This window comes from Aegilops tauschii, chromosome 2, assembly GCF_002575655.3.
Source record: "Aegilops tauschii subsp. strangulata cultivar AL8/78 chromosome 2, Aet v6.0, whole genome shotgun sequence".
In the NCBI taxonomy this organism is placed as follows: Eukaryota; Viridiplantae; Streptophyta; class Magnoliopsida; order Poales; family Poaceae; genus Aegilops; species Aegilops tauschii.
The window spans coordinates 13,727,457-13,739,822 of NC_053036.3; positions in this window are offsets into that span (position 1 = coordinate 13,727,457).

Sequence of the window (12,366 nt, forward strand, 5' to 3'; positions counted from 1 at the left end):
CAATACCTTGTTGGGTTCGACATTCTTACATATCGAAAGGATTTATAATTTCAGTGCTTGAAGAGAATACCTTTCTGAAAACTACTTGTCATTTCTTTCTGCTCCTCGTTGGGTTTGACACTCTTACATATCGAAAGAACTACGATTGATCACATATACTTGTGGGTTATCAAGGCTCTTTTCTGGCGCCGTGGCCGGTGAGTGAAGCGCTCTTGGTAAGTGGAAATCGGTAAGAAAGAATTATTACTACGTGCAGAAATTTATTGTCACTTGTTACTACGGAGAACAATCCTTTAAGGGTTTGTTGGGGGTATCTTCACCTCGACCGGAACCACAATTAGTTACCCCCAACCTATTGCACCTATTGAAAATGTTCGTTATGAAATTTCTTTGGGTATGATAGAACAACTGCTAACTAATCCTTATGCAGGAGATGGAACTAAACATCCTGATATGCACTTGATATATGTGGATGAAATTTGTGGATTATTTAAGTTTGCAGGTTTACTCGGAGATGAAACTAATAACAAGGTTTCACCTTTATATTTAAAGGGAAAAACATTGGCGATGATATTGGATATTGGAAGTGGAATCGATTGAAATTGGAATTTCACCAAAAAAAATTATCCTATGCATCTAGTTTATCATGATCGAAATTATATATATCATTTTTGGCCTCGTGAAGGCGAAAGTATCGCTCTAACTTGGGGGAGGCTTAAGTCAATGTTATATTCATGCCCCAATCATGAGCTCTCAAGAAAATTATTATTCAGAATTTTTATGCTCGGCTTTCTCATGATCATCAATCCATGCTCGATACTTCTTGTACTGGTTCCTTTATGAAGAAGACTATTGAATTCAGGTGAGATCTTTTAAAAAGAATTAAACGCAACTCTGAAGATTGGGAACTCGACGAAGGTAAAGAGTCAGGTATTAAGCTCAAGTATGATTGTGTTAAATCTTTTATGAATACCGATGATTTTCAAAAGTGTAGCACTAAATATGGTCTTGACTCTGAGATAGTCGCCTCCTTTTGTGAATCATTTGCTACTCATGTTGATCTCCCTAAGGACAAGTGGTTTAAATATCACCCACCTATTAAAAAGAAATTAAAGAACTGGTAATAGCTAAAGATGAAACTATCATTTATAATGTTGATCCAGTTGTTCCTACTGCTTATATTGAAAAACCACCTTTCCCTGTCAGGATAAAGGAACATGCTAAGGTTTCAACTGTGGTCAATAAAAGTTATATAAGGGAACCTAAACCTGTTGAACAAATTAAATTAGAACCTAGTGTTGCTATGGTTAAATATCTTTTGGAGAAGATATAGATGGGCATGTTACTTACTTCTATGATGAAGCTGCTAGAATTGCTAAACCCAATGAGAAAGATAAACCTAGACCTATTGTTGGCATGCATGTTGTCTCAGTCAAAATAGGAGATCACTGTTATCATGGTTTATGTGACTTTGGTGCTAGCGTGAGTGCTATTCCTTTTACCTTATATCAAAAAATTATGAATGATATAGCACCCGCTAAAATAGAAGACATACATGTTACTATTAAACTTGCTAATAGAGACACCATCACACCACTTAGGGTTGTTAGAGATGTTGAAGTATTGTGTGGGAAAATAAAATATCCTACTGATTTTCTTGTTCTTGGTTCCCCACAAGATGACCTTTCTTAAACACCGTTAATGCTAAAATAGATTGTGAGAAACAAACCGTCGGTGTTAGTTTTGGTCATGAGTCTCATGAGTTTTATTTTTCCAAATTCAATAGGAAGCAGCATAAGAAAGAATTGCCTAGTAAGGATGAAATAATTGGTCTTGCTTCTATTGTTGTGCCTCCTATTGATCCACTAGAACAATCTTTGCTAGACCATGAAAATGATATGCATATGCATGAAAGAAATGAGATAGATAAAATTTTCTTTGAGCAACGACCTCTACTTAAACATAATTTGCCTATTGAAACTCTAGGAGGTCCTCCTCCACCTAAAGGTGATTCTGTGTTTGAATTAAAACAATTGCTAGACAATTTGACATATGCTTATCTTGATGAGAAAAAGATATATCCTGTTATGATTAGTGCTAACCTTTCAGAACATGAAGAAGAAAGATTATTGAAAATTCTAAAGAAGCACCAAGCTGCTATTGGATATACTCTTGATGATCTTAAGGACATTAGTGCCACTCTTTGTCAGCACAAGATTAATATGGAAGCTTATGCTAAACCCGTTGTTGATCACCAACGATGTTTGAATCCTAAAATGAAAGAAGTGGTAAGAACTGAAATATTAAAGCTTCTAGAAGCAGGTATAATCTGTCATATAGCTGATAGTAGATGGGTAAGTCCCGTTCATTGTGTTCCGAAGAACGGAGGTATTACTGTTGTTCCTAATGATAAAAATGATTTTATTCCACAAAGATTTTAGGAAATTAAATAAAGAAACTAGAAAAGATCATTACCCTCTACCTTTTATTGATCAAATGTTAGAAAGACTTTCTAAGCACACACACTTCTTTTCCTTGATGGATATTCTGTTTTTTCTCAAATACATGTTTCACAACGTGGTCAAGAGAAAACCACCTTTACTTGCCATTTTGGAACATATGCTTATAGACGTATGCCTTTTGGTTTATGCAATGCACCTGCTACCTTTTAAAGATGTATGACTGCTATATTCTCTGATTTTTGTGAAAATATTGTTGAGGTTTTCATGGATGATTTTTTCGTCTGCGGAACTTCTTTTGATGATTGCTTAAGCAAGCTTAATCGATTTTTTCACAGATGCGAGCAAACTAATCTTATCTTGAATTGGGCGAAGTGCCACTTTATGGTTAACGAAGGTATTGTCTTGGGACATAAAATTTCTGAACGAGGTATTGAGGTGGATAAAGCTAAAGTTGATGCAATTGAGAAAATGCCATGTCCAAGAGATATTAAAGGTATTCATAGTTTCCTCAGTCATTCTGGTTTCTATAGGAGATTTATTAAAGACTTCTGTAAAATTTCTAGGCCTCTTACAAATCTTTTACAAAAGGATGTTCCATTTGTTTTTGATGATGATTGTGTAGAAGCCTTAGAAACACTTAAGAAAGTCTTAATTTCTGCACCTATTGTTCAACCACCTGATTGGAACTTGTCTTTTGAAATTATGTGTGATGCTAGTGATTATGTTGTTGGTGTTGTTCTAGGACAAAGAGTTGATAAGAAATTAAATGTTAATTATGCTAGTAAAACTCTAGACAGTGCCCAAAGAAATTATGCTACTACTGAAAAAGAATTTTTAGTAGTGGTGTTTGCTTGTGATAAATTCAGATCTTAGATTGTTGATTCTAAAGTGATTGTTCACACCGATCATGCTGCTGTAAAATATCTTATGGCAAAGAAAGATGCTAAACCTAGACTCATTAGGTGGGTTCTCCTGCTACAAGAATTTGACTTACATATCACTGATAGAAAAGGAGTTGAGAACCCCGTAGGTGATAACTTGTCTAGGTTAGAAAATATTCTTGATGACCCACAACCTATTAATGATAGTCTTCCTGATGAGCAATTAGCTGCAATAAATTTTTATCATAATACTCCTTGGTATGCTGACTATGCTAACTACATTGTTGCTAAATATATACCACCTAGCTTCACATACCAACAAAAGAAAAAAATCTTCTATGATTTAAGACATTACTTTTGGGATGAACCACATCTTTATAAAGGAGTAGATGGTATTATTAGACATTGTGTACCTGAGCATGAACAGGGACAAATGTAACTCTGAAGCATATGGAGGGCATCATGCGGGAGATAGAACAGCTCACAAGGTATTGCAATCTGGTTTTTATTGGCCTACTGATACGTCTCCAATGTATCTACAATTTTTGATTGTTCCATGCTATTATATTATCTGGTTTGGATGTTTTATATGCATTAATATGCTATTTTATATTTTTTTTTGGGACTAACCTATTAACCTAGAGCCCAGTGCCAGTTTCTGTTTTTTCCTTGTTTTTGAGCTTCGCAGAAAAGGAATACCACACGGAATAAAACTTCACGATGATTTTTCTTGGACCAGAAGACACCCAGGAGACTTGGAGTTCAAGTCAGAAGAGCCACGAGGCGGCAACAAGGGTGAAGGGCGCGCCCACTACCTTGTGGGGCCCTCGTGACCCCCCTACCTAATTCTGCCTCTTATATATTCACATATATTCCCAAACCACCAGATGCATCCACGAAAACACGTTTCCACCGCCGCAACCTTCTGTTCCCATGAGATTGCATCTTGGGGCCTTTTCCGGCATCCTGTCGGAGGGGGACTCGATCACGGAGGGTTTCTACATCAACTCTATTGCCCTTCCGATGAAGCATGAGTAGTTTAGCTCAGACCTATGGGTCCATAGCTAGTTGCTAGATGGCTTCTTCTCTCTCTTTGATTCTCAATACCATGTTCTCCTCGATGTTTGTGGAGATCTATCTGATGTAATCTTCTTTTGCGGTGTGTTTGTCGAGATCCGATGAATTGTGGATTTATGATCAACTTATCTATGAATATTACTTGAATCTTCTCTGAATTCTTATATGCATGATTTGATATCTTTGTATTTCTCTTCAAAGTATCGGTTTGGTTTGGCCAACTAGATTGGTTTTTCTTGCAATAGGAGAGGTGCTTAGCTTTGGGTTCAATCTTGCGTGATTTCACCCAGTGACAAAGTAGGGGTAACGAGACACGTATTCAATTGTTGCCATCGAGGATAAAAAGATGGGGGTTACATCATATTGCTTGAGTTTATTCCTCTACATCATGTCATCTTACTTAAGGCATTGCTTCGTTCTTTATGAACTTAATACTCTAGATGCATGCTGGATAGTGGTTGATGTGTGGAGTAATAGTAGTAGATGCCGGCAGGAGTCGGTCTACTTGACACGGATGTGATGCCTATATTACATAATCATTGCCTTGGATATCGTCATAACTTTGCGCTTTCTATCAATTGCTCGATAGTAATTTGTTCACCCAGCGTATTATTTGCCTTCAAGAGAGAAGCCTCTAGTGAAACCTATGGCCCCCGGGTCTATTTTCCATCATATTAGTTTCCGATGTACTATTTTGCAATCTTTTACTTTCAGATCTATAAACCAAAAACCCAAAAAATATTTACTTTATCTTTTGTTTAGTTTTATCTATCTCTATCAGATCTCACCTTTGCAAGTGACCGTGAAGGGATTGACAACCCCTTTATCGCGTTGGGTGCAAGTGCTTGATTGTTTGTGCAGGTATTGGTGATGTGCGCGTTCTTCTCGTACTGGATTGATACATTGGTTCTTAACAGAGGGAAATACTTATCTCTACTTTGCTGCATCATCCTTTCCTCTTCAAGGGAAAAACCAACGCAAGCTCAAGAAGTAGCACCTACTCTCTTCAAGGATGCCCGTAAGTTTTTTTATCTTGTGATGAATGTCAAAGAATTGGTAATATTGGTAAGCGTCAGGAAATGCCTATGAATTATTCACTTCCTGTTGAACCATTTGATATTTGGGGTTTTGATTACATGGGACCTTTTCCTTCCTCTGATGGGTATACACATACGTTGGTTGCTGTTGATTATGTTAATAAGTGGGTAGAAGTTATTCCAACTAGTAGTGCTGATCACAACACCTCTATTAAAATACTTAAGGAAGTTATTTTCCTGAGGTTTGGAGTCCCTAGATATTTAATGATTGATGGTGGTTCACATTTTATTAATGGTGATTTCCGTAAAATGGTTGCTAAATATGATGTTAACCATAGAATTGCATCACCCTATCATCCTCAGTCTAGTGGTAAGTTTAACTTAGCAATAGAGAAATAAAATTAATTTTACAAAAAACTGTCAATAGGTCCCGAAAGAATTGGTCTAAGAAATTGGATCATGCACTTTGGGCTTATAGAACAACATATAAAAATCCTATGGGCATGTCTCCTTATAAAATGGTTTATGGAAAAGCTTGTCATTTGCCTCTTGAGTTAGAACATAAAGCATATTGGGCAATTAAAGAACTCAACTATGATTTCAAACTAGCCGGAGAAAAGAGGTTATTTGATATTAGCTCACTAGATGAATGGAGAACCCAAGCTTATGAAAATGCCAAGTTATTTAAAGAAAAAGTTAAAAGATGGCATGATAAAAGAATCCAAAAGCGTTAGTTCAAAGTTGGAGAATATGTTCTTTTGTACAACTCTCATTTCAGATTCTTTGCAGGAAAACTCCTCTCCAAATGGGAAGGATCCTATGTTATCGCGGAGGTTTATCGATCTGGAGCCATCAAAATAAATAATGCCGAAGGTACTAACCCGAAGGTTGTCAATGGGAAAATTATAAAACATTATATCTTAGGTACGCCCATTATTGTTGAAAGCAATATTATCCAAACTATGACACCGGAAGAACACATAAAGGAAACCTTCTGGGACACTCCAAAATCGTGAAAAAAGAGGAGGTACGTGATACGGTAAGTAAACGGACTCCGAAAAATACGCAAAAATATTTTCTGTCAGTTTTTGAATATATAAAAAATTAGGAAAATAAGAAACAACTAGGAAGGTAACCCTGATGGGCACAAGACACCAGGGCGAGCCTGGCTTGCCAAGGATGCCCAGGTGGGTTGTGCCCACCTCGGGTACCTTCCGGAGTCCTTTTTTCTCCCATTTGCTTGTTTCCCAAGATAAAAAATCTTTATATACCCCCAAACCTATTGACCACCATATCGCAGAGAAATCTTCCCCCTATTCCAACAATGGAGAATGCGATGCATGGTTGCTACAGGAGGAGCTAGAAGGGGAGGGAGTTGAAGATGTGGCCATGGAGGAAGATGAAGGGAACTTACTTGGAGTTCACCCTCCAGCCTGCGAGAGAGGCACCCTAGCCGACATGTCCACTCGTCCTAATCCTCTTCAGGCCATGAGACTAGTGAATAGTCCAGAGGGCCCTGAAGTGCAAGAAGAACTCCCTCCAAGGAGGCCTCTACACACGTTACATCGAAACAATTTTTACAATTTGATGCATAATTATGGGTTCGAGAATACTCCTCGTGTGCACGTACCGTTCAATTGGGACATTCTTCATCCAATAGAAAGTGATGCAGGAACAAACTCTTGGGGCCCAGAGAATAAACACATTATGGCTGAAGTGGAGAAAATACTGAATTACTTCATCGAGCCCTTCGAGAGATTCAAGACTTGAAGGGGCTACTCAAGAGTATATTGGGGAACATGACATCACCACCACCTCCTTCTTCATCACCAAAGGAGACTTGAGTATCGGGTATGGGCACTGCCCCTTGGCTTGTGCCAAGCTTGGGGGAGGTGCCCCGGTATCGTATCACCTCCACTATCTTTTGCCTTTACTCATCTTAGTTCGATCCTTAGTTATCTTTTGCTTTAGTTGAATAAAAGCTTCGTTCGATCCTTTCTTTTCAAGTATTTGCTTGGTGATCTATCCCTGTAATCGTGTGCGAGATATATAATAAAGTTTAGTTTGAGTTTTGTTTTCTTTACTTTCATGTTCAATAAAAAGAAAGGAAATAAATGAAAAAGACCATATGCTAATCTTATGGTAAGTAATGACATCACATAAGGAAGAGTATAAGTAGGAAATTTTATTGGAGATTTACAACCATAGAGTTGGTCAATGGTGCAATTCATGAAACAATTAATAAGGGAAGAGAAGATTCACATGCAAATACACTATCTTGGACGTCTTTTATGATTGTGAGCCCCCTTCAAAATATTATATGCCAAAATTGTTAACGTTGGACAAAGAAGACAACGTAATAATTTATGTTTGTTCATATTCACAAAGAAGTTATATTGTGATAGATACTTTAACATGTGGTGCTTGCCCCCCATCTTTCCTAGCCAAAAATTCCACACTAAGTAGAGATACTACTTGTGCATCCACAAACCCTTAAACCCAAATCTTGTTTTGAGAGTCCACCATACCTACCTATGGATTGAGTAAGATCCTTCAAGTAAGTTGTCATCGGTGCAATAAGGCAATAAAAATTGCTTCTAAAAGTGTTGGATCATTTAGTGTAAGAGAAAATTGAGCATTGTACGAACTTGTGATGGCAAAGAATAAAAGCGACAGACTGCATAATAGAGGTTGCTACCATAAGGCGCAATATAATGTGACGTTATTTTGCACTAAGAGATTGAGCATACAAACAAATGATCGCATGACAACCGCTTCCCTATGCGAAGGGCCTATCTTTTACTTTTATGTATTTACTTTTATGCAAGAGTCAAAGTATTTCTCTCTATTCCTTTATATTTTCTCTTTTGGAAAGCACCATGTGGTGAGGAAAGATCTAGGCACATATATCCATTTCGATATGAGTGGGCATGAGTTATTATTGTTGACATAACCCTTGAGGTGAATACGTGGGGAGGCGAAACCATAAGCCCCTATCTTTCTATGTGCCCGGTTGAAACTTTTTCTCATGTGTATGCGGTGACTGATAGCAATCATAGAAGACTATATGATGGTTGAGTATGTGGACTTGCCATAAGGCTCCTGAAAAGATGTTGAATTGTAGTTGCAAAGTTGACTGAGAACATAGTTTGTTGGTTTTCAATAGAGTTTATGATTTATACTTTGATGTTGTGATGAATTGTTACTTGTTCATGAGAAGTTGTATGATAGAAGTTTTATGATAAAGTTTTATGTTAAAGTTTGTTGCTGATAATTTACATGATGCTTCTATGTCCGTATTTTGTTTTTATCGACACCTCTCTCTCTCTCTAAGCATGTTGACATGTTTTTGATTTCGGTTTTCGCTTGAGGACAAGCAAGGTCTAAGCTTGGGGGAGTTGATATGTCCATTTTGCATCATGTTTTGTTACTGTTATTTATATTGTTTTGATGCATAATAATGCTTTTTGGAGTAATTCTAATGCCTTTTGTCTCATAATATGCAAGGTTCACACAAGGAGGGAGAATACCGGCAGCTGGAATTCTGGACCTAAAAAAGCTACGTTAAGCCACCTGTTCTGCATAACTCCAAATGAGCTGAAACTTCATGGAGATTTTTTATGGAATATATAAGAATTATTGGAGAAAATAACTACCAGGGGTGGCCCACCAGCTGGGCACAACCCACCTGGAAGCCCCAGGGAGCCCATGCGCACAATGGTGGGATGTGCCCTCCTCGGCACACTTCCGGTGCCCCTCTTCTGGTATATATGCCATTTTGACCTAGAAAAAAATAAGGAGAGGACTTTGGGGACGAAGCGTGATGACCCACAAGTATAGGGGATCTAGCATAGTCCTTTCGATAAGTAAGAGTGTCGAACCCAACGAGGAGCAGAAGGAAATGATAAGCGGTTTTCAGCAAGGTATTCTCTGCAAGCACTGAAATTATAGGTAAAAGATAGTTTTGTGATAGGATAATTTGTAACGAGCAACAAGTAACAAAAGTAAATAAAGTGAAGTAAGGTGGCCCAATCCTTTTTGTAGCAAAGGACAAGCCTGGACAAACTCTTATATAGAGAAAAGCGCTCTCGAGGACACATGGGAATTATCGTCAAGCTAGTTTTCATCACATTCATATGATTCGCGTTCGGTACTTTGATAATTTGATATGTGGGTGGACCGGTGCTTGGGTGCTGTCCTTGCTTGGACAAGCATCACACTTATGATTAACCTCTATTGCAAGCATCCGCAACTACAACAAAAGTATTAAGGTAAACCTAACCATAGCATGAAACATATGGATCCAAATCAGCCCCTTACGAAGCAACGCATAAACTAGGGTTTAAGCTTCTGTCACTTTAGCAACCCATCATCTACTTATTACTTCCCAATGCCTTCCTCTAGGCCCAAATAATGGTGAAGTGTCATGTAGTCCACGTTCACATAACACCACTAGAGGATAGACAACATACATCTCATCAAAATATCGAACGAATACCAAATTCACATGACTACTAATAGCAAGACTTCTCCCATGTCCTCAGGAACAAACATAACTACTCACAAAGCATATTCATGTTCATAATCGGAGGAGTATTAATATGCATAAAGGATCTGAACATATGATCTTCCACCAAATAAACCAACTAGCATCAACTACAAGTAGTAATCTACACTACTAGCAACCTACAGGTACCAATCCCAGACTTAGAGACAAGAATTAGATACAAGAGATGACTAGGGTTTGAGAGGAGATGGTGCTGGTGAAGATGTTGATGGAGATTGCCCTCTCCCGATGAGAGGAGAGTTGGTGATGACGATGGCGATGATTTCCCCCTCCCGGAGGGATGTGTCCCCGGCAGAACAGCTCTGCCGGAGCCCTAGATTGGTTCCGCCTCGTGGCGGCGGAGTCTCGTCCCGAAAGCTTGCTTATGATTTTTCTTCGGACGAAAGACTTCATATAGCAGAAGATGGGCACCGGAGGGCCAACAGGGGGCCCACGAGGCAGGGGGCGCGCCCAGGGGCCCTCCTGACGTAGATTCTTCTTCCAGTATTTTTTATTATTTCCAAAAATAACTTTCGTGGAGTTTCAGGACTTTTGGATTTGTGCAGAATAGGTCTCTAATATTTTGCTCCTATTCCAGCCCAGAATTCCTGCTACCGGCATTCTCCCTCCTTATGTAAACCTTGTAAAATAAGAGAGAATAGGCATAAGTATTTTGACATAATGTGTAATAACAACCCATAATGCAATAAATATCAATATAAAAGCATGATGCAAAATGGACGTATCAAAGCGCCACCGTCTCGAGGCGGAACTTGGGAAGGAGCACTTTTGCCCTCCAGCGGAGCAATTCCGCCGGGGAAACTTCCCTCCCGGAGGGAGGGAATCATCGTCATCATCATCACCAACAACTCTCCCATCTTGGGGGGGGGGAGGCAATCTCCATCAACATCTTCAACAGCACCATCTCCTCTCAAACCCCCCAAGCTTAGACCTCGCTTGTCCTCAAGCGGAAGCCGATAGCGATAAATATGTCCACATGTTTAGAGGTAGAGGTGTTGATAAAATAAAATACGGACATGATGGCATCATGATTATTCTCATAACAGCAACATATATAGATATTGTCATATGATTTCTTATGCTCAAGTAATAATGTATTCACAATGCGAAGTATGAATCAGAAACTTCATTGAGAACTAACAAACTATAATCTCAGTCATTGAAGCAATTGCAATTTATCATAACATCAGAAAGAGTCTATGTGAGAGCTTTCTAGCAAGTCCACATACTCAACTATCATTTAGTCTTTCATAATTGCTAACACTCACGCAATACTTGTGGTTACGGAGTTTTAACCGGACACAGAGAAAGATAGGGGCTTATAGTTTCGCCTCCCAACCTTTTACCTCAAGGGTAATGTCAACAATAATAGTTCATGCTAACTTACATCCAATTAGATATATCTATCAGGATCTTTCCAACACCCTGTTCTTGCGATAGGATAAAATGTAAAAAGGAAAGGTGAAGATCACCATGACTCTTGCATAAGATAAAAGATAATAAAAAAAAGATAGGCCCTTCGCAGAGGGAAGCAGAGGTTGCCATGCGCTTTCAAGGTTGGATGCACAAAATCTTAATGCGAAAGAACGTCACTTTATATTGCCACTTGTGATATGGACCTTTATTATGCAGTCCGTCGCTTTTATTTCTTCCACATCACAAGATAGTATAAAGCTTATTTCCTCCACACCAATCAATCATACATATTTAGAGAGCAATTTTTTATTGCTTGCACCGATGACAACTTACTTGAAGGATCTTAGTCAATCCATAGGTAGGTATGGTGGACTCTCATGGCAAAACTGGTTTAAGGGTTTTTGGAAGCACAAGTAGTATCTCTACTTGGTGCAAAGAATCTGGCTAGCATGAGGGGGAAAGGCAAGCTCAACATGTTGGATGATCCATGACAATATACTTTATCTCAGATATAAGAAAACATAACCCATTACGTTGTCTTCCTTGTCCAACATCAACTCTTTAGCATGTCATATTTTAATGAGTGCTCCCAATCATAAAAGATGTCCAAGATAGTATATTTATATGTGAAACCTCTCTTTCTTTATTACTTCCTATTAATTACAACGATGACCAAAGCTATGTTTGTCAACTCTCAACAATTTTTAATCATCATACTCTTTCTATGTGAAGTCATCACTCTTCATAAGATCAATATGATCTCTTTGTTATTTCTTTTTATTCTTTTCTCTTTTCTTTTGTTCACTCAAGATCATAGCAAGATAATCAAGCCCTTGACTCAACACTAATCTTTATTATATATATAGCTCACGAACTCGATTACATAGAGGGATCATAAAGCAAAACTCAAAACTAGATCATACCAA